The 24428-nt window shown below is 39.0% G+C and overlaps 1 protein-coding gene and 1 non-coding gene across 3 annotated transcripts in view; one reads left to right on the forward strand and one right to left on the reverse strand.

The window, feature by feature from the left end:
* USP22 (ubiquitin specific peptidase 22) overlaps window positions 1-24428 on the reverse strand; it is a 272625-nt gene that overhangs the window by 122493 nt on the left and 125704 nt on the right. The gene's annotated exons all lie outside the window — the stretch shown is intronic.
* Window positions 1063-1169, forward strand: LOC122737475. The gene has a single exon (XR_006354308.1). It is a non-coding gene; the product is annotated as a U6 spliceosomal RNA (small nuclear RNA).

A 24428-nucleotide genomic window follows, 5' to 3' on the forward strand; every position in this document is an offset into this window, starting at 1 on the left:
AAGACAGCCAATATGGAAATTTCTTTTGCTTAAATTATAAACGTTTGTGATTTTTTTTCTTTCTCAATTGGAAGGAGGAGGGAAAGAGGAAAAATTGCTGATTTAAAAAAAATAAATTTTAGAAAATGTCAAAAGAAGGATCAAGTCAGATTCTTCAGAAGAAATTGAAGCTTATTAAAAAATGTTAACCTGAAGAATTTTTTAAACTATGTTGGGGATAAGAAGAGGTATATACTACTTTGGTTGATAAAGGCCAACAGAAAGCAAGCTGGAAGACTTAATTCCTTTTGTGGTCATGTTTTCTCTATTGAAAAAAATAATCTTCAGATGAAAACAAAAATGGTAGACAGAGAATGAAAACTCAAGATAAGTTATAAAATGATCAGACAGCCCTCACTGCTCTACTTAAACTCAAATCAACTGGCCCAAATGAATTTCTATCCCAGAATATCCAAATAACTTGCAATATGATAACTGAGTAAATGACAGGAATATTTAGGAAACTGCCATGAATGGTCTAGATGTTGCAGACCTGACTGTTCAAAGAATGGTCTGAGTCCATAAATGCAACAAATCCAATTCAATCCTACAAATTTCTATAATAGACACCATAGGCCAGTGTAGTTAATGCTAATTCTTGGCAAAATTCTAGGAGGCAAAATCTATTAAAGACATAGTTTGTCAGCGCTTAGACATATAAGCAATGATCATAATGCAGTACCAGCAAAATTAGGAAGAAATCATGCCAGAATAACCTCATCTTTATTTTTTAATGAGTTACAACACTGTCAGGTAAGGAAAATGCTACAGAAAAATGTAATAGGATACCCGGACTTCAACATACCCTTTGACAAAGTCTTTAATGATAATCTTATGGCCAAGAGAAATACAGATTAGATGATAATATAGTTAAGTATCTGAAACAGACTGAACAATAGGACCCAGAGACTGGTGACTAATGGATTAATAAATGCTAACAGAGAGGGAAATCTCTAGGGAAGTTCTGTAAGCATCTATCCTGGTCCTGCTTTTGTACAGTATTTTTTTTTTTAAATAACTCACGTGCTTGCTTTGGCAGCACATATACTAAAATTGGAATGATACAGAGAAGATTAGCATGGCCCCTGTGCAAGAATGACATGCAAATTCATGAAGCGTTCCATATTTTTTTTCCTTTTTGCTCTGATTCTTCTTTTATAACATGACTAATGCAGAAATGTTTAATGTTATTATATATATATAACCTATATCAGATTACCTGCTGTCTGGGGGGGGGGAGGGAGAAAAATTTGAAATTGGAAATCTTATAAAAACAAATGTTGAAAACTATCTCTACATGTAACTGGAAAATAATCAAATACTTTTTATTAAAAAAAATAACTTGGATAAGGAAGAAAATTACAAGAAAAAACACATTTATAAGTAATGTTAAGCTGGGAGGGACACCTGAAAGAATTGTCAGGTCAGGGGCAGCTAGGTGGCACAGTGGATAAAGCACCAGCCCTGGATTCAGGAGGACCTGAGTTCAAATCCAGCCTCAGACACTTGACACTTACCAGCTGTGTGACCCTGGGCAAGTCACTTAACCCTCATTGCCCCACAAAAAAACCAAAAAAAATTTTTTTAATTAAAAAAAAAAAAGTTCTGAGTTCCAAATTCTATCCCTTCTTCCCTCCCTGAGGCAGTAAGCAATCAGACATAGGTTATGCATGTGCAAATACGCAAAATATTACCATATTATCAATTTGTATAAGAAGACTCGAATAAAAGAAAAAAATGAAAGAAATTGAAAAATAATTTTTGTGGTGGCTAAGAATTGGAAATCAAAGGAATACCCATCAATTGGGCAATGGCTAAACAAACTGTGGTATATGATGGTGAAGGAATATTATTGTGCTATATTGTGACATGCAAGATGACTTCAGAAAGGCCTGGGAAAACATGTATGAAATGATGTATTGTGAAGTGGGCAGAACCAAGAGAACATTGTACACAGAGACAGCAATATTGTTTGATGAAGAACTGTGAATGACTTGTCTATTCTCAACAAAACAATGATCCGAGACAATCCCAAAGGACAGCTGATGAAACATACTATCCACCTCCAAAGAAAGAACTGATATTGATGGAACAGACCGAAGCATCCTATTTTTCACTTGCTTTCATTTTTTTCTTGTACAAAATGATAAATATGGTAATGTTTTACATAATCATGCATGTATAACCCACATCTGATTGCTTGCCTCCTTAGGAAGGAAGGAGGGCAGGGAGGGAAAGAGGGATAAAAATTGGAACCCAGCATGCTTCAGTCTGTGTTCAATTCATATCAGTTCTTTCTTTGGAAGTGGATGGTTATGCTTTAGCATTAGTCCTTTGGAATTGTCATGGATCATTGTTTTGTTGAGAATAGTCAAGTAATTCACAGTTCTTCATCAAGCAATATTGCTGTTACTGTGCACACATTCTCCTGGTTCTGCTCACTTCATCATACATCAGTGCATATAAGTCTTTCCAGGCCTTTCAGAAATCATTCATATACCACAGTTTATTTAACCATTGCCCAACTGATAGGCATTCCTTTGATTTCCAATTCTTAGCTACCACAAAGAGTGGTTATAAATATTTTTTGTACAAATAGGTCTTTTTATCTTTTTGGGGATGTCTTTAGGCTATAAACCTAGAAGTGGTTATTGCTGGATCAAAGGGTATGCACAGTTCTATAGGCCTTTGGGCAAATTGCTCTCCAGAATGGTTGGATCTTTTCATAACTTCACCAATAGTGGAGTAGTGTCTCCATTTTCCACATATCCTCCAATATTCAAAATTTTCCTGTTTTTGTTATATTTGCCACTCTGATAGGTAGTACTTCAGAGTTGTTTTAATTTGCATTTCTCTGATCAATAGTGATTTAGAGCATCTTTTCATATGACTATAGATAGCTTTGATTTGTCTGAAAACTGCCTATTCATATCCTTTGACCATTCATCAACTGGGGAATGACCTGTATTTTTATCAATTTGACTCAGTTCTCTATATATCTGATAAATGAGGCCTTTATCAGAGATACTTGTTTCAAAAAGTCTTACCCAGGTTTTCTGCTTTCCTTTATAATTGTGGTTACATTACTTTTGTTTGTGCAAAAGCTTTTTAATTTTATAAAATTGAAATGATCTATTTTACATTTGTACTGCTTTCTATAGCTTCTTTGGTTCTAAATTCTTCCTCAGCACAGGACCTTTTGAGGAGTTCAGTCAAGTGATGTTTCTTTCCTCTAGAGATTAGAAACTCACCTCTCCTCATTACTTCCCTAAAACCTATGATTTAGAGTCACCATTTGCCAAGGAAAAATGCTACCTCTTTACTCATCCTAATTTACATCCATCTCAGCTTTTTTTTTTTTTTGTGGGCCAACAGGGGTTAAGTGACTTGCCCAGGGTCACACAGCTAGTGTCAAGTGTCTGTGGCTAGATTTGAACTCATGTACTCCTGAATCCAGGGACAGTGCTTTATCCACTATGCCACCTAGCTGCCCCCTCATCTCAGCTTTTTTCTTTCTCCCAAGTCTGTATTCTTTATATTTCTTTAAAGTGCAGGTCCAACCATGTCACCACTATACTTAAACTCTAGTGGCTTCCTAATTACCTCTAGATTCACATACAAAATCCTTATCTTATCCTTTTATCTTACCACCCCCCACCCTATTAAAGAGTACCCTAGGTCCTGTTGGATTCAGTGACACTGGTCTTGCTGCCCATTAACAAGATGTTCTCTTGGCCCACTGGTGCCCTCTCTCTCCCTGCCTCCCCCACCTCCCTCTCTCCATCTCTGCCTACTGGCTTCTTGCCTTTCCTCAAGTCCTACAAGTCCTAACAAACATCCCATCTACCACAATAAACCTTTCCTAATCCCTCTTAATTCTAGTGCCTTCTCGTTAATTATTCTTATTTATCCTATACACAGCTTATTTGTACATATATGTTTGCTTGTTTTATTCTCCATTAAACTGAGAGTTCCTCAAAGATAGACTATCCTTTACCTTGTTTTGTATTGTATCCCTGCATTCATGGACAGCGAATAGAACACTAGACATGAAGTTGGGAGGGCTCGAGTTCAAATCTCACCTCAGACACTTACTAGCTGTGTGACCCTGGGGTCACTTAACCCCAATTGCCTTAAACATCCAGAGCCATCTCCAGTTGTCCTGGTATCTATCTTGCCACTGAACAAACAACAATCACTGCATTCAGCATAGTGCCTAGCACATAGCAGGTACTTAATAAAGGTTTAGTGACTGACTTTTCATCATGCCCTTTGATCTCATCTTCCCCATCCTTTCTCAGATTTTTTCTTTTCCTACCTTTATAACTTCTTGCACTGATGGAAACCTGGCTCTACCATGTGATAAAATGGAATTCGGCAGATGCCCAGGGGTCCCACCTGATTGATTTAGTATTGTTCTAATTGGGTGAGAATGAGAAACCCACTAAGTACCTACTTGGGGATGATTAGATATAGGCCACAGCTGGCCTGCCCTGAGTGACATGTTAGTGTTCTACTGAAGTCACTAGGGGACCACTCTCAGCCATGCAACTTGAAAGACCTCCCTTTTGGGGGAGGGAGAGAAAAAGTAGAAGGGAACACTTGCTGAGAGGAGCTCTCTTTCCTGCTGATGAGCTTCCAAGAGCGGATTAGAGAGGGGCTGCACAGGTGACTCCCATAGAAACTATGGACCCCAAGTGGTGAGTTAATAGAAAAAGGCCAGCTCTTTGAATTAGCTGAGCTGGAAGCAAGTTTAGGGATTGAGTCAATCTTTGCTAGAGCCAGGGAGCTTATCCATTTTTTCTCTTCCCCTATTCCCTTGTCCCTGCCTTTATTAACTTTACCTTTGTTGTATATTTTATCCCCATTAATAAAACCTGGTTTGTTGGTGGAAAAGAGGCTGTTAATCTCCTTTCTTATTAGCCTGGGAGAAATAACTGAAAAAGGCAGTTTGGAAGAGAGGCAACTTTAGATCTAGAGGTCCCTCATTTTTTTCTGAACCTCAATATTATGGAGAGCCACCCAATTAACTCTCCCCATACTAAATTTGGCCCTTACAACCAGAAGATAGTGCAATTCCTTATTATCCTCATTAGTAATAGGTGTAACTTCCTTCATGCTTCTGAACACACTGGACCAGGATGAATAAGCCTAATTCTTGCAACTCCTTCCAGACCCTTCCTCAAGAAGTCACTCAGGAATCTCTTTTCCTTTGAGGTTCATTCTATTCATTTATAGAAACCCATCCAGGAGATTGGTACCTCCGAGCCACGTGCTTTGTGCCTTTCTCCCCAAGAGAAGTCCAAGGATTTCTCTTGGTTTCCCTTCCCTTCCCTCCCCCACTTCCCTTCCCTTGCCCCTAAATAAACTACCATCTTATTCTAACTGCTTTTGTGTGCAAGAGGGTGTAATTCTTTAAAGAGGAATTCCTAAGAACCCCAACCCCTAACCCAACCCATACCCCATTTCCCCCATAACATTTTGGTGGCCCGTACGGGGAACAAGGAAATTCCCTTTTTCCTCTTGGCACACAAAACCTGGAGGTAGGACCCTCCCTTCTTGTTTTCTTTTCTCCCTCTCCCACCAGACTCAACCTCCCGTTTGAGTCACAGAGAGAGAGAGAGGTGATTGGCTTTTGCACGCTACTGCAGAGGGGCAGCCTGGGTCTCCCTCCCTTGCCAAAAGCTCAGCTAGATGTCCGAACCACGGTCGGACCTTATATTTCTGGGTAAGAACTTTTGTGCTTGTGTGTCTACCCCTTGCCAGCGTTCTGTGACTGAGACTCCTCTTTGTCCACCAGCTGATCTCAGAACCAATCCCCTGTGGCCTCCACAGCTGAGCTCCGGCCACAATGGGAGTGAATTTCACTATTCCTCTATTTGCCCTACCCAACAGTGGTCTCCACAACCCCTGTCACAATCTGGGGGAGCCCCAATAGGTATTCTATTCTCCTATTTCTTTCCATTCAGCAGCCACTCCCATCTGCTTTACCTAATCTGCAGTCGCCTACACTCATTCCCCCAGTGTGGCTTTGATCTGATTACTTAACTCCGGTAAAGCAGGCCACACTCTGTCCTGCATTCAGCCTTTCCTGCTTCCACTGGAAAAAGAGCAGTCACACTTTTACTCCTGATTTGATAAAGTCCCTTTTCATTTTTGCTCTGGTCAGTTTTAATTTTTTTGTTTAAGTTTGTTCCATCTAGGCTCAAGGATTCATGGCAGATACCCATTGTGCCTATGTGCCTCCTCCCCCGCTCTGGGCCTCACAGTTCCTCACAACTGGGGACCAGGCCTTCTCCACTTCTCCCCTCCCCCTCCCTTGTGCCATGATTTCTTCGACCCCCGCTCAGCATGAAGCAGTTTCAGAAGAATCTTTGTCCCCTTTCCTTATATATAGAGAAGTGGGGAATGTTGAGGGATCAGAACACCCCAGAAGTTCTCTGAGGCACATTGAGGAATCTTCTCCTTGAGAAACTAAACCAGAGCCTAGAGAGATAAGCAGAACCAGATTCGATTGAGCTAACTTCTGGACCTCCACCCTTCATTCTGATCTCCCTTACCCATGGGAGATAACTCTGGGTGTGACTGCGGCCTTTGTGTTCAGAGGAGATGGCTTGAGAGATCAGCAGCCACCCCTCATCCAATTCCTCTAGCCACCACCAGTGGGGGATGGTCCTCCCTCACTAAAGGAACTTTGCACAGGCAGATGGTCACACCCCCATCAGTCCTCTATAGAAGTACCTGCTGGTCTCCAGTTCGAGGAGATTGGTACCTCAGAGCCATGTGCTTTGTTCCATACCTATCTCCCCATGAGAAGTCCAAGGATTTCTTTCATGGTTTCCCTTCCCTCCCCCTTCCCTTCCCTTGCCCCTGAATAAACTACCATCTTATTCTAAAAAAAAAAAAAAAAAGGAAACCCACCCAGAATTTTATTTCTGTTATTTACTAGTCCCAAAGGCCATTCCCCATTCATTTTAGAGAGATCCTGTATCTGACACAATATTTCTCTGCTTTACCACAATTTCTATACTTATACTCAAGACTTTGTTTGATGTAATCAACAGACACATTAGCTTTCAAATTCCTTGAGCTCCTCAGCTACTATATGCCTCACTCTGCCTAAGTCATACACAATGATGGTGAAATCATTGATCTCACCCTCAAGTGTTCTAGCTTCAATATAAATAACTCCTGGGGGCAGCTAGGTGACGAAGTAGATAAAGCACTGGCCCTGGATTCAGGAGGACCTGAGTTCAAATCAGGCCTCAGACACTTGACACTTACTAGCTGTGTGACCCTGGGCAAGTCACTTAGCCCCACTGCCCCCAAATCAGAAATTCTTTCTGATCATAACCTCTTATCCTTCTCTCTCTCCCCCTTTGCCTCAACCTTCTCTAAATCTATTCCTTGACCTCATCTACTACTATTCTGGCCTCAGTTTCCTCCCTCAGTGGCATTTTGATTCAATTAGTACAAGTATATAATTGCTCCCTTCCCCTGAATCCGTTCCCCCTTTGTACTATTACAGCTCATACCCTTGCCAAAACACAACCTTGGGTTCCCTCATCAACTGCCATTTCCATGATCCCTCAAGGTCTTCTGAATGCCTATGAGGAAGTCACAAGTTTGGGTCCATTATGTCTACTACAAACATGTTACCTAATTTAACCTGGGCCCTCTGCACTATACTATAATCATTTTATTCTTCCCTGTTTAATTACATTCTATTCAATGCTTACTCTCTTCTGAAGTCCTCTACAAAGCAGAGAACCTCACTCCTGCTCTGCTGAGAAAATAAAGATCATCCATTCTAAGCATCATAGATTATAGCTTTCCCTACCAAAATTAGATAGAGAAAGCATTTATTAAGAACTTAATATGTGCCAGGCACTGTGGCTATAAATACAAGCAAATAGAGGCAGAGCCAAGATAGCATAGATAAGAAGCAGTTGTAGCAAGTTCCCTTCCAAACAGATCTAGGAAAGACTAAATCCTATTGGGGAAATGGGGGGGGGGGGGGGAGGAATCACAGTAAATCATTTATCTAGCCTAGCTTGGCAGTGAGAGATATACAGTCTATGGAAATAGGGAGAGGGTAGGCCAGAAGCATACTACTTGAGAACTCTCAGCAGACAGAGGACAAGAGGTCAAGGACCCATATCAGAGAACTACCAGACCTACACTGAGGCACTGCCAAGGGTACAAGTGTGAACTGGTAGCTTTCTTGCCTGCTACTCAGTTCTAGGTCATGGATCCAGAGTGGACTGAGAAGAGGACTTGCTCATGTAACGATTGGAATGACGCCACCTGCTGGATACTTACTGTAGAAGAGTTCTGCCCATGAAGCGAAGGTCTTTGAGGGCAAGACCAGGAGTCTTTTCTTTGGCGGGGAGGAAGTGACACAGACTAGTGGGAGGAGGAAGGAAGAGACTGGCACTGACTCTAGGGCTCTTTCCTGAGGACGCTGGCGGAGAAGGGAGCTAGAAATGTGCTCTCCCTTTAATAGATAGGAATCTAGGCCTTTCTCTCTCTCTTTACCAAATTCTTATTCTCCTTAATAAATGCTTAAAAGTCTAACTCTTGCTAAAGCTTGTAATTGATTGGCGACCACTCATTAGATATTTTAGACAGTTTAGCTAGAATTTTAACCCTTAACAGATGGCTGACCACGAAGAGGAAAGCTAAACCTCAGTCTTCTTCTGATCTTCTGGTTGGGTAAGAAATTTTCTCTACCCTCTCCCTTTAACTGCTAAGTACTGGCGTACTGGCTGTGTTTTCCTTTAAATTTTTTCAAATGGACCTTTTAAACTCCCTAATTATCCTAGTTTTGATTTTAGTCTGTTTAACCAGACAAATGGGAGATAAGATCATGTTAATGCTTTGTTTTTGTGGATTTTCTATTTTTCTTTTTCTTTTTGTTAAAAGAGCCAGCAACTTACTCACACAAGGAAATATCTCTCCCTCTCCTAACCATGCTTTTTCAGAGAAACCTGAAGAGATTCCCGCAGCTTTTCCCAGTTCTAACAGTAATTGTTGCTTTAATTTTGCATGCCTGGAGGCAATGACCCACCCTCTAGAAGCTTTTAATCCCCTAGCACCTGGAGGCAAAGTGGGGGAAGAGGAATCCAGGCCTGAGTTCAAAATCAAGTCTGATTCAAATTGCTCTGGTCCCTCCCCTCCTCTCCAGACCCCACCCTCTACTCCTCCTATGGCCAAGCCCATAGCTTCCCCTGCCTGGGAAGTCCAGAGATCTGGTACGCATGCTCAACTTTTTCTACCTGCATTTGCAGCTTCAGGCTCAGCCCTTCCCCGGCCTGGCTGTGCTTCTGAGACAACCTTAGAAAACCCTTTAAATTCCAGATATGCTCGATTTGTTCATAATTTTGCTAACCTGCTTTTGTTTTTAATTAGTAATCTTATAAAGCATTTGTATGGTGAAAAGACTGACAGACAATATAGAGGGGTTAAAGAAGAAAAACTTAAGCCGAATAAGAATGACAATCATCAACATAGTTCAAGACTCCTCTTCTTTTGCCATGGAAGGGTATATATTTTACAGAAATGTAGAAGTAAGCAGCAAGGTATTGATATGAGTATTGGGGATTTTAGATATCGGAATCAAAAGTGTTCTAAATTCACTCAGATTATTAATAGTATCAGTTCAGAGGTTACATAGGATTTCTATGCTATTACATATACATTTTGAAATTAATGGTATGGGTTTATTTTCATAGAGATTTTAATGCTTTTGAGATTGTGTCTTATACTTAGTTTCTAAAACAAGGAGAATATTTGTAAAAGCTTTTTATAGTCATGTGATCAAGTTTATATTTTATAATACTCTTATTGATATTAAGTTCATATTCATTTAGATTTCCTTAGTTTGAATTTCACTGTATTTTATTGTTCCATGTGTATTTTCTTCTATTCATTTGTCTATCTAATTTTGAAACATTGCAAGATGGTTTTGATTTTATTATACAATGTTAATTCTAGGAGTATTGTGCTCCCATATTCTGAGTTATTTGTTTTTGTTATTTTTTCTCAACTGATTATTTTATCAAACTCTTTAAAGCATTTCCCTAGCAAATTGTTTGCCATGGCAAGTGTAAATTGATTCTAGAAGTATTATTTTTGATAAGCATATTCCAAAAAAAAAAAAAAAGAGGGGAACATTTGTAAAAGTTGTCTTTGAGATTGTGTTGTGCTTTAACTTGTATTTAAATATGTTCAGATTTTTCAAAAAAGTAATTGTATACTAAGTTAAAAAAAGGGGTATTATTTGAAATTGTTGCATAATTATATATTGTGTTCTGAGTCAAGATGTATTCACATTTTTTGCAATCATTTATTATCCTCAATTTTTAAATCCATATGAGACTTGGATTATGGGAACTTATCATTTAAGACATTAATTGCCTTTATTCTGAGTTATCAGATGCCAGTTGGCCAAGATGCCATCCAATCACAAGAGGAATACATGCAAGAGCAGACACTGAACTGTCACATGAGGGGAGACATACATGAAGTCAAGGTATGGCCGAGGGAACGGCTTTTGACAAATGTTGAGGTTGGATTCTCTTGGTTTAATATTTTATTCTCTTTTTCCCCACAATATTGTACAGATGGCTGGAAGTATTGATCCCACCCATCTCACTTCTACACCTGGCTTCTATGTTCCCTCCTATATGCCTGATGCCATGGACCATTTCAATCCCATGCATCTGATTAAGTCTGACTCAGTTTCCTCCAATATGTTCGGTGGCATGGACATATATTCCATCCACCTATTTTAAGCCTGGCATACTGCATGGGCAGTATATATTGCTCAAGTGTAGGAATGCTCATATCCAATCATTTCTCTGTTCTTTTATGGTAACCCCCATAATTATCTCAGGTGTCATGATAAATACACTGTTGAATTTGGCCTTGACATCTGTTACCAATTATATAAGATTTTAAAATTTCTCATAATGGCATGAGGATAATTAGGCAGATGATGCAAAAAGTGATGAAACAAAGACAAAAATTATTTTTAATAATTAATATCGCAGTAATTGTCTTCTCAATTACCCTCCATAAGGGGGGACTATAGTAATATTATAATTTTAAAGAATGGTTCAATTTTTTTTTATTATATGTTTCATGTGTAACAACTAAGATTATGAATTCCCTTAGACATGTTTTTGAGAACTTTCATTGTTTGATTTGATTATTGACAAAGCTATTTTAAAGTTGTGTTAAGCTCAATTTTGTAGGAAATTTTCCTGGCTGATTACCAGCATCTACACCTCAACCCCTGAAAAGACTTCCATTCCACGACTACACCTAGAGGACATCTGAGAAAAGACTTTCAGAGACTTTAAATGAACAGTTTTGATTTGTTGTTTTTGTTGTTTTTTTTTTTTCTCTTTCTGTTATAATATACACCATCTGTAACATGTATTCTCTGCAGAGGCCCTCCCTTTGCAAGACCAATGTCAAAGCGTCGGTTCATGAGGACAAAAAAAAAAATCGCCCCTCTGGACAAAACTTTCCTCTCTTCCTTTTCTATATTGTTGTTCACATATTATTAGTTAGCAATAGTTATTATATTGTTTTTACTGTTCCGTCAAGGAAACATTTTGTTTCTTGAGGAACAACAGGGGGGACTGTAACGATTGGAATGACGCCACCTGCTGGATACTTACTGTAGAAGAGTTCTGCCCATGAAGCGAAGGTCTTTGAGGGCAAGACCAGGAGTCTTTTCTTTGGCGGGGAGGAAGTGACACAGACTAGTGGGAGGAGGAAGGAAGAGACTGGCGCTGACTCTAGGGCTCTTTCCTGAGGACGCTGGCGGAGAAGGGAGCTAGAAATGTGCTCTCCCTTTAATAGATAGGAATCTAGGCCTTTCTCTCTCTCTTTACCAAATTCTTATTCTCCTTAATAAATGCTTAAAAGTCTAACTCTTGCTAAAGCTTGTAATTGATTGGCGACCACTCATTAGATATTTTAGACAGTTTAGCTAGAATTTTAACCCTTAACACTCAGATAGGGAGGCTCTGGGCTTTTATGAAGAAAAGATTAAGTTCAGAAGACCACAGCAGATCCCAAGCACAGAGAAGAATCTCATTACCAGCCTATAGCACAGCTTACAGAGTAATAATGAGGGCAGGAATCCTATGCCAAAAGGGAGACTACAATTTTGCCATCCTGAAACAACAGAGCTTTCCACTTGGCTGACAGGGGCTAAGTACACAGCTGCAATCTATTCTTATTTAGGTCTAAACACAGGTCAGCGAGTTGTAGAACTCAGACCAGAAGGATAGTACTTTGCCCTAGATCAGACACTGTGGAAGCTTGAAAGTTTTCAGGTCCCCAGTCTGTCCCTAAGATCCTAGAATAACACAACCAACCAAAACACCAAGAAAGTAACAGGGACCAGCTCAGATCTTCCCTCTAGAAGTGCTGCAGAGTCCAGGCCTAACTTTGAGTCTGAAGCCAGAAAGGAAGCTGAAAGGGTGAGCAAGTTAAAAGAAACCTGTCATAATGAGCTATTATGGTGACAGGGAAGCTCAGGACACAAACCCAGAAGAAGAGAATGACTTCAAAACCTCTATGCCCCTTTTCTCCTCCCTTAGTTTCTATGGCAATGATTTCTCTTTCTCTTCCACCTGCCCAAACAGTCCTCATGCCTTTTTTTTTTTTTTTGGTGAGGCAATTGGGGTTAAGTGACTTGCCCAGGGTCACACAGCTAGTAAGTGTTAAGTGTCTGAGGCCGAATTTGAACTCAGGTACTCCCGACACCAGGGTCGGTGCTCTATCCACTGTGCCACCTAGCTGCCCCACCATGCTCTTTTGATGGATTATCATCTACTACCTCTCAGAGTTCTCATCAGCTCCCATGGGTTAAGCTCTCTCTATGCATACAATTCTCATATCAACATTATGTAGACTTCAACTCTCTCCTGATCTCCAGTTCACATGACCAAAAGCCTACTGGACATCTCTTTGCCTAGATATCTTAACAATATCTTGAACTCAACATATCTAAAGTAGAAGTAATTTTCTAGTCCATTTTTGTCTAGATCATTTTGATAACTTCCTAATTCTTCTTCCTCCTTGTAGTCTCTCCCCTCTTAATTAATTCTCCATAAAGCTTCCGAATCATATTCCTAGAGAACAAGTGTGGCTTTTGCTGCTTTGCTCAAAATTCTTTAGTGGCTCCTTACTGTCACCAAGCTAAAACATCAACTCCTCAGCTTGGCATTTACAGTCTTTCATAATATGGCTTTACCCTAACTTTCATGATACATTACTCCCTTACATACTCTATATTCCAGTCAAATTTTTTCCATTTGTTATGCTCCAAATTTGGTATTTCATCCCCCTCCACCTATGTGTCTGGAACACACGGCCCCCCTACCTCCACATCTTAGAACCCAAACCTTTTTTCAAGGTTTGTTTGGCTCTGTTTACGTCAAATCCCTCAGTAGAATAAAATCTCCTGGAGAACACAAATTGTTTATTTTTGTAGCCTCAGCATGCAGAATAGTGCTTTGCATAAACTAGGGAGTTAATAAATATTGTTGAATTGAATACTTAATATACTGGATGACATAATTAGGATACAAAAAGATTCCAACAGACTAGGCTAATAAACCACATCTAACAACATGAAACATTATAGGGATCAATGCCATGGCATATGCTTGGGCTGAACAAATACCCAACTAGGAGGGGTATTTGTTAAACCCAAGCTGAACAAGTTGGGATATATGAATGTAATGTAATGTAACGATTGGAATAACGCCACCTGCTGGATACTTACTGTAGAAGAGTTCTGCCCATGAAGGGAAGGTCTTTGAGGGCAAGACCAGGAGTCAGGAAGTGACGTGGGCTAGCGGGAGGAGGAAGGAAGAGACTGGCGCTCAGTCTCGCGCTTTTTCCTGAGGACGCTGGCGGAGAAGGGAGCTAGAAATGTGCTCTCCCTTTAATAGATAGGAATCTAGGCCTTTCTCTCTCTTTACCAAATTCTTATTCTCCTTAATAAATGCTTAAAAGTCTAACTCTTGCTAAAGCTTATAATTTATTGGCGACCACTCATTAGATATTTTAGACAGTTTAGCTAGAATTTTAGCCCTTAACAGATGGTGACCACGAAGGGATTTGCTTCTGTCTGTCCCCTCCCCCAATCTTCCCTTCCATCTTTTGCCCCTCTCTCTCTCTCTCTCTCTCTCTCTCTCTCTCTCTCTCTCTCTCTCTCTCTCTCTCTCTCTCTCTCTCTCTCTCTCTCTCTCTCTCTCCTAATTTAACTGAACTTACTTATCTTTTTATCTCACTCAGTTGAATTCACCTGTGGCCTAGCACAATCACTGGCTGTCTCGGAACCATGAGATATGGTATGATAACCTTTCCATAACATTTTCAGGTGTCATGAACACATACTAAATTTGACTTTGATCCAGACACATGGTGGTAAAAAGTGTTACTGATTGCAAAATGCTATGCTAAGGTTTAGTAAAAAAAAAATACAGCAATTCAAACAGTTAAAGAAGAAATCCAGCTTTCCAGACCAGAGTCCAGAGTCCAGAATCCAGACCAGAGTCCAGAATCCAGTTTTCCAGACCAGAATCCAGTTTCCTCCTGATGACATCTTACCACTTCAAGAAGACAAGAGAACTCAGAGACTTTATATGAACTGTTTTGCTTTATTAGCTTTTACTATCTCCTTTCTGTTATATACTATCTGTAACATGTACTCTCTGCAGAGGCTCTCCCTTTGCAAGACTAATGTCAAAGCGTCGGTTCATGAGGAAAGAAAAAAAAACCGCCCCTCTGGACAAAACTTTCCTCTCTTCCTTTTCTATATTGTTGTTCACATATTATTAGTTAGCAATAGTTATTATATTGTTTTTACTGTTCCGTCAAGGAAACATTTTGTTTCTTGAGGAACAACAGGGGGGACTGTAACGATTGGAATGACGCCACCTGCTGGATACTTACTGTAGAAGAGTTCTGCCCATGAAGGGAAGGTCTTTGAGGGCAAGACCAGGAGTCAGGAAGTGACGCGGGCTAGTGGGAGGAGGAAGGAAGAGACTGGCGCTCAGTCTCGCGCTTTTTCCCGCGTCACTTCCTGACTCCTGGTCTTGCCCTCAAAGACCTTCCCTTCATGGGCAGAACTCTTCTACAGTAAGTATCCAGCAGGTGGCATTATTCCAATCGTTACAGTAATATTATTGTACTATAAGAAAGAATGAACAGGCAGATTTTTTTAAAACCTGGAAAAGTTTACATGAACTGATGCAAAGTGAAATGAGCAGAAGCAAGAGAACACATTGTACACAGTAACGGCAACATTATATGATGATCAACTCTGAATGACTTAGCTTTTCTTAGCAAGACAATGTTCCAAGACAATTCCAAAGGACTCATGATTTTAAAAAGATGCTATTCACTTCCTGAGAATGAATAAAGATTGAAGAAAACTATCTTCACCTTTTTTTGTTGTTTTTTTTTGGTTCTGTCTCTTCTTTCACAATATGACTAATATAGAGATGTTTTACATGATTTCATGTATATAACCTATATTAAATTGCTTGCTGTCTCAGGGAGGAAAAATTTGGAACTCAATTTTTTTAAAAATCAATGTTAAAAATTGTCTTTACATATAATTGGAAATTATAAAATACTGTCTAAAAAATACCCTAAAAGCAGTGTATGTAGAAAAAAGAGAAATCTAGAGTATATCTATTAGTAGTCAACTTGTAGCATATTTATTACTACTACTAAGATGTAGAAGCCAAGAAGGTTGATGTCCTTCTGCAATGTCCAAATGCTCTAATAAGAGTATACTATTGGGGGCAGCTAGGTGGCACAGTGGATAAAGCACCAGCCCTGGATTCAGGAGTACCTGAGTTCAAATCCGGCCTCAGACATTTGACACTTACTAGCTGTGTGACCTTGGGCAAGTCACTTAACCCTGTTGCCCCACAAAACAAAGAGTATACTATCCATATCAAGCACCTTATACTCTGACCTGGGAAGGTTAATAAGCTGGAATATATTAAAAAGAATGAAGATCATGGGTTCAGTTGAAGGAAATAGAGATGCTTTGCCTGAAGAAGAGGAGACATGGATAGGATTAGAGGGACATGATCAATGGCTTCAAGATATCTAGAGAACTGTCATGTAAAAAAAGAAATCAATTTATTCTGTTTGGTGACTGGTTGACAACAGTAGGACCAATAGGGAGTTACCGGGAGGCAAATTTCAACTTCATATAGATGAGGAACTTCCTAACAAAATCATTAAAAATGTACTGAAGAACTTGGTATTCAAAATCTATGCATGTATATAATAACGTAGGTGCATGTAGAGAGGATAAATGACCAATGGCTACCACACACACACACACACACACACACACACACACATACACACACACACCTGGCGTGCATGCACGAACAAATTTTTATATATATATGTGTGTGTGTGTGTGTGTATATATATATATACACAGAGAGAGAGAGAGAGAGAGAATGATAGAAAATTCTCAAAAGATTATAAACTATTAATGACAATGCTCCAAATCACTAAAAGTAAAAGAAATGCAAATCCAGATTCCAAGGTTTTGCCTTATACCCAGCAAATTGGCAAAGATGACAACAATAGAAATAGTTAGTGTTGGAGGAATTGTTGCAAGAGAGGCTTCCTAAGGCATTGTTGATGGAACTGTGAGGCAGTTGGTGATGTTAAGGATATAGCACTCAGCCTGGAGTCAGGAAAGAACCTGAACTCCAATCCAGCCATACACAATTAGTAGCTGTGTGACTGGGCAATTCACTTAACCTCTGTCCCTGTTTCCCCAACTGTAACATGGGGATAACTTTCCGGGGTTGTTGTGAAGATGAAATACAATTATATTTGTACAGTACAGCAGGCACTTAATAAAAGCTTACTTCCTTTTTCCTTCCTGAGAATCAGCATTGGGAAGCAATTTGGAAGTATGCAAATAAAGTGAGCAAAATTACCGTGCTCCTTGATCCAGATGTTTCATGATTAGGCACATACCCCAAGAATTTAATCAATAAGAAAGCTCTCACATACACCAAAATTTTTATAGCAGCACTTTTTGTAATATCAAAAAACTGGAAACAAAGAATAAGCCTATCAATTGGGAAATGACTAAAAATCATGGCACACAAATGTAAATCAACCATTACTGTGCTATATGAGATGACAAATAAATGACGAATAAAAAGAAACATGGAAAGACTTCACAAACTGATAAAATCACAAAACAATCAAAAGTGAATAGTGCAGAGACAGCTAGGTGGCGGAATGGATAAAGCACTAGCACTGGATTCAGGAGGACCTGAGTTCATATCCAGCCTCAGACACTTAACACTTACTAGCTGTGTGACCCTGGGCAAGTCACTTAACCCTCACTGCCTTGCAAAAAAAAAAAGGGGGGGGGGTGAATAGTGCAGAAGTGTGATCCCAAAGAAGAGATAAAAGACAACCACACCCCACTCACAACTGAAGAGGTGGAAGGTCTACAGGAATGGGACATTCAATATAGTTTCCTATTTTTTCAATGTATTGGGTGGTTTTATTGTTTTTCCCCCTCTTTTTCTTTCAGTACTTTTCCTTTAAAATTATTACACTGCATGGTTCTCTGGGAGGAAGAATTATACTGAGAAAAATTTTGGTGAATAGAAAACCATATTATATCAATATCAAATTATTTTAAAAGAAAACAAAAGAAAAATATGTTAGATTACCTAGTTGTGGATAGTGAATTTTCTGTAATGGGAAAGCCTTTAAACAAGCTGAAAGACCAATTGCTAGAGGCGATATAGAGAGAAGATTCATACTTCAGGTAGGGATTAGATGACCTCTGAGGTCCAACTCCGAGCCTTCAAATTCTATATTTTTATAAGATGACTAGCTCTTACTAGTCCATTATTATATTGAAAATGCAAAAATTAATGAAATGTCGATGTTATTTTCTTAGCAAAAACACGTAAGTGGGGCTTTTATCATAGTAAGAAATAACACTACACTTAGTGGCAACCATTTTAATGTGGCATTCTCATTCTATAAGTTCATGCTTCTTTTATGAGTTGTACATACATACCCCCATTTCTAGGTATGGTACAACTGTCATGGTAATTTTCGTTTTTAAAATAGGCTGTTTCAAAACCTGGTGCTTAAGAACCATTACACCAAGCTTTGTTTCTCATTCTGGGATATGAAATTCTAATGTCAGATGGTAGTCACTGTGAAATCACTCACTGTTAAATCTAAAACTAAATATTAACATACAGGAATAACAAGTCCTAGTATTGCTGATATCTATCCAGCTATCTTAGAAATCCCTCTAGGGCAGCTAGGTGGCGCAGTGGATAAAGCACCGGCCCTGGACTCAGGAGGACCTGAGTTCAAATCAGACCTCAGACACTTGACACTTACTAGCTGTGTGGACCTGGACAAGTCACTTAATCCCCATTGCCCCGCGCCAAAAAAAAAAAAAAAACCCTCTAGAGGTCAGTTTCTTGACACATTCAGGAGAAGAATAAAAATGGGACGAAAAAACTAGTAGAAGAGGTCAATAAACGAAGGGTTAGAAGAAGAGAGATTCCACACAATCTACAGGAATAAGAAGTAGCAACAACTGAGCTCTGTTTAAGAATTCTTTTTCTAATTTGAAGGCTCAATACTGCTCCCAGGCTGCTACTGGAAAAAATGACAACATTAAAATTATAATTAAAAAAACAACAACATGCAGCATGCTAAAGCTCATTAACAAAAATTACCAGGGAAGAAAAAGAAACCATATCTATTTAATAACAGCTACTTAAATTTACCAATAGGCTTTAGAATGGCAACATTAAGATTTAGACTAATCTTTCTGCCAACACCTTACCAAAGTCTCCATTTTCAAATCAGCTCCTTAGGGGGTATTATAGACATTTTTAGGGATATTCAGAAACTCTTACATATAACATTGCTATAGCAACAGCCCACTTGTGTGTCAGTGCTTAATAGGCACAATCGTGCAGTTGTAGTTTCTGATGAATGGTGCTGTTGCTCAAGTATTAAAACATTTCTGATGAACTATGAAAAAAGAATGTATGTTTTTATAAGCAAAGAAGAGGGAGGTAGGGGTTTATGGAGAAATTAAGGGAAAAAATAACTCTATCCCCTAGGGATTTATGCATTTCTTCACAAAAAATGTACCTTGAAAGGGGAAATTAGGACAAGAAAAATCTATTTTAGAATTCATTCATTCATTCAAATGGAACACAAGATAAGATGAATTCAGTATGAACTAAGAACAAATGAAGGAACAATAAATGGGCACAGTATATGTGTTACACCAAGACAAGAATTTGTACTCAGACTTGGCATGTATGAAGTTAATGAAAGTGAAAAAAAAAATTGAGGCAGAACATAGAGGAGAGATAATTGACGGACAGTCTAGGAGGAATAATGCTTGCAAACAACATGGGGATGGGAGCAGAGTGAAATGTTCGACATTCAGATGCTAAGGGAGAATTAACTTACAAATGCACAACAGGCCCGTTCCCATAGTTGGAGGTATGTAGGTTCAATAAAGTCCTTAGATAAATCCAGATTAGCTCTAAATTATTCTGAGACTAGCCACTATGACAAGAAGCCACTATGACAAAAGGCTTCAGGAGGACTGGTGGGCTGGCTATGGCAGGTGCTCAAGTAAGCTAAATTCTGTGAGTGGTGATAATTTTGTAATCTGGTAAAGGATGGAACTGTGATAGAAGAGGAGAAATACTGGAGGCAGACAAGTGCTGCAAAGTTCTTAAACTGCGGTAGAATTACTCAGGATAGGGGGGCGGCTAGGTGGTGCAGTGGATAAAGCACCAGCCCTGGATTCAGGAATACCTGAGTTCAAATCCGTCCTCAGACACTTGACACTTACTAGCTGTGTGACCCTGGGCAAGTCACTTAACCCCCACTGCCCCACAAAAAAAAAAAAATTACTCAAGATAATTTCAATTCAACTAAGTACGCTAAGGGCCTGGCTACCATGTAAATCTCATCACCTAAAATTTTCCTATTCAGTCTCTGTACAATGGTTTTTCTATGGCTATTGCTCCCTGGTTTTAGAATAGAAAAAAATAGGATTCTGTTCATAGATCTATTTAGACAAATGTTCTACAATACAAAGGATATTTAAGAGTTGGGGGAATCTGTGATTCATTGTAAATATAAGATTTCAATAAGAGGCGTTTTTTAAAAATGGAGAAATGAGTAAACCCTCACACCATGTTTATATTTCACATCATGGTTAATGAAATACTTCATTTCTTGCTTTGTTAGAGCATGAACATGTAACCTTGAATAAACCCATGTGCTCTCAGATTGACTTCTGCCAAATTGTGTGCTACCCAGTTATAGCATTAGAACAGTTGGACCTTTGTTCTATATTAATGAAAGAATTTTTTTTTTAAACCAAAAACACAACAAGAAAACTCATACCAACATGAGGAGAGGGCTATTTTATTAACATGGTTGATCAAATACCAGATAAATTTCTAAAGCAATTCATATCTATCTATCTATCTATATGCCCAGGATAAAATACCTGTCCTCCCGTTGCCTCCACAGTCAAAGACACAGACTTGGAATGAAGCTACAGGTTTAGTACTAGGTAAGACATTATGGGAAATATAAGAGAATTGGCAGGCCAGGCTTAGAGATTTGTATTTTATTCCAGAAGCAGTGAGAAGCCCTCAGAGGAATTTGAACAGGTAAACTACAGAATCAAAGTAGTATATAAAGATTAATCTCACAATATTGTGAATAACTAGAACCAGGAAAAAAGAAATTGTTGTACAGTTAGGAAAATATTGCAATAAAACAGGCATTATCCTGGACTAGAGTAGAAATAGTGAGAATGGAGAAGATAGGAGATATTCAAGAGGTGTCAAGGATGAATCATCAAGATTTAGTAATTGATTTCAGAAGTGACAGAGGGATAGAAATCAAGAAACAGGGAAGGGCTGGAGTTAGAAATGTTGGTCCTATCTAAAGTCATTAAACACGTTTTCTCTAAGGGAAAGAATATATATCGGGAAAAGCAGGGGTCTAAGAATCAGAACCTTGGAAAACAATCACAACTTAGGAGCTATGTAGAATATTACCCAGCCAAGAAGTGATCTAAGTGGTTACTTTTGAATCAAAATAGACCAAGAACATTTCAAGGAGGACAATGGTTAATATTAGATGCTATGAAGAAGAGAAAAGAAATAGATTCTTAAGCTTTTCCTCCAAAAAAAGGAATGAATTACATAAATGGATCATAAATCATATAATACACAAAGGCTCACATGCAGCAACAACCTATATATTCCTAGATAAAGTTAGCCAGCCAACCCTAAGGCTTGTGGGGAAAACCTCGATTCTATTTTTGTCACAAATACAAGATAAAGACCTAGAAAAAGTATTCAAATCTGATGGCCTTTACTTTGTAATATGAAATGATCGGGCTAGCATACATTAAAAGGATATTTAAATCCCTAGTGCACCTAAATGATGTAGTTTAAACTAAGTCAGAGCTTTGAATCCACATTAAAAGACTTTAGACAATTCAATAAAAATCCAGGCTGCCAATTAGGCTGGGCCTGTATAAAAGGGTGGCCATCCACATTTTTTTCATTAACTTTTTCCAGTAAGTTCTTTATAAGTGTTTTTCTCCTTTCCCTCCTTGAAAAGCAGTCAAAAGAGAGCAATCTAATTCCATGTAAGGCCTCAACTTAACTTTTAAAAGCTAGTTACTGAATTCAATGCTAGACACAGCATTCTATTTCTCATGGCAGAATGTTTACTGGGGCTCTCTTGACTTCCAGTCTTCTCAAAGGTTTTTAACAACAACAAAAAAGAAAAATCTAGATTCCATATGTAGAATGGCTGAATCTTTGGAAAGCCTTTAAAGCCAGCATTCCTACATTTGTGTTTCTAGTTCCAGCTTTTGGTAAATGGCCTGCAAGTTGCTCTATTTTCCTACCTAGCACAGTAATTATTAGTTCAAGAAAACTGAATACTTCCCAGTCCTGATTCAGCATCTGGCCTAAGGTTATATCTGTCTACTCTGGCACTGTCCAAAGAGATAATAAGCCAGATAACTCCTAAAAGGCTTCATTCACTCTAGATTTTCTCTGGGGGTATAAATTTGAAGTTACAGCCCAAGAATTTAATTTCTGTAGGCAACTAAAGGTAAACTGAATGCCAATGCCAAGGTTTTCCTCTGGGCAGAGGGTGGCAGCCTCATTCCAATCGTAACACAGTAAACTTTTAGAAATGACATTTCATTTACTAAGATTTCCCAAAGGAAAATATTTTATTAAATATTCAAAGGAAAGAGATATTAACAACTGGAAAAAGAAGTTAAATAAGAGAACAGGGTCTTATTTTAGCCAGAATAATATTCTGGAAAAAAAAAAAAAAACATGTTCAGAATAACATTCTGAAAACCTTTTGCACCTCAAAGTCATAGGAAAGGTTTGCTGAGTGTATGCATCTGTACACACACACACACACACACACACACACACACACACACACACACACACACAAATTGATTTAATATAACTTAAGTCAAATCTGATATAGGATATGTTTACTCTAGTCTATAGAAATTAACCATGAGTGTTGCAGAAGATTCAAGTAAATTATTCACACTACAAATTCAGAAATAAATATATTCAACATTATCTTCCTTAATTTCCTTTCACTTATTTGGAAGTAGAAAAAGATGGGGAAAGAAAAGAGGGAAGGGAAATGGAAAAGGAAAAAAGGAAAGCAGGGAGAGCAGAAAGTTAGGCTATTTTCCCCTTCATGGCTGATGCAATGCTGCGGACTTCTGGAGGACTCCTCCTCCAACAGCCCCAGACTGTGCTGCAGATGAACTCAGGCACAGGAGGATGAGTCTCTTCACTAAGTTGGCAGACTATACATAAATAAAGAACAACCACTTGGAGATGTCCTTCCTCTAATCAATGTTTTATTTGGGGTAGGACTGGGAAGACCTAATATGGGAAGGGGGACATAATAAGGCTTGGACCCCTCATCTTTTGGAGACCAAAAGTAAAACCAATTAGAAAATAGCATTCCCCACCCCCCCAAAAAAATCTCACAAAAGTAAGGAAATCTAAGACACTCTGTAAGGCTCAAATTTATCTGAGAGAAGGTGAAGCAAGAATAGCATCTAAATTATTTTATACTTTTAGAAAAGACAGGTCCTTTAATTTAGAATGTCACTTAGCTATATTAAGAAGAAACAACTCTTGCGCCTCATGAATTTGCTAGTCAAAGCAAAGAAAAGCTGCAGTGGTTTATTTTTTTTTTCAACTTCGGTTCCTTTCCACATTTCTACCACTATAAAAAACTATCAAAAGACTTAGGTCTCTTTCATCTTCCTCAATTTTCCTTCAAGAATTAACAATTCATTAAATTAAAAATAAGAGAAAGTCTACTTTTGGGAGTTTCTGCCCTAGCTTATTCCAACACTCCTCTTTATCATTACCCACCTCTAAACACGTTAAGTAATTTTACATCACCACTGTGGGTTAATACAAAGGTGTAAAGCCATTGGGATATTTATGAATGCTGTGTACACAAACCAAGAAAGTGACCCTGAGCTTGGAGAACTGAACCTGTAGGGACCTCAGAAGTCCTATAGTCCAATCCAGGACTTCTTAAACTTTTCCCACAAGTGACCCCTTTTTGCCCAAGAAATTTTTAAGCAACTTTGGGTATATAGGTATATAAAATACGTATGCATAGCCTTTTACTGTTGGCAACTTTTTCATGACCCCTACATCCTATTACATGACACCATGTGGGGTTACGACCCACAGTTTAATAAGAAGCTTTAGTGAGAAAAGTGGGCGGAGCCAAGATGGCAGAGGAAAGATAGTAAACGCACAGATCTCCTGATAAAATTACCCCAAAAGCAGCAACAAAAGAACCATTGGAGCAGAAAAACCCACAAAAAGAGGAGCTGAGATTATTTTCTAGTCAAAGACAGAATAAAGGGGGCTGTACTGGGTTGCAAGAAGAGTCCAACCCTGCAATTGCACTGACACAGACCCCAGGCACATGCACACTGCACCAGAGGAACTTACCCCTGAGCCTCTGAATCAGCTGCAGCACTTGCATCTTCTGGAACTAAGCTTGCTGTCAAGTGAGAGGGCTGAACGTCGGGCTGGCGGGAAGGGGGGGGAGGGGGAGAGGAGACACGGGGCGGAGGGAAGAATACAGGGGTGTCTGTGGGGCCTAAGGAGGAATTTGGCTGTCCCACCCCAGCAGGTAACCAGGAGGAAATCCTGAGCGGCAGGAGGCCCAGGTGGGGGAGGGGGTTAAGG

This window comes from Dromiciops gliroides, chromosome 1, assembly GCF_019393635.1.
Source record: "Dromiciops gliroides isolate mDroGli1 chromosome 1, mDroGli1.pri, whole genome shotgun sequence".
In the NCBI taxonomy this organism is placed as follows: domain Eukaryota; kingdom Metazoa; phylum Chordata; class Mammalia; order Microbiotheria; family Microbiotheriidae; genus Dromiciops; species Dromiciops gliroides.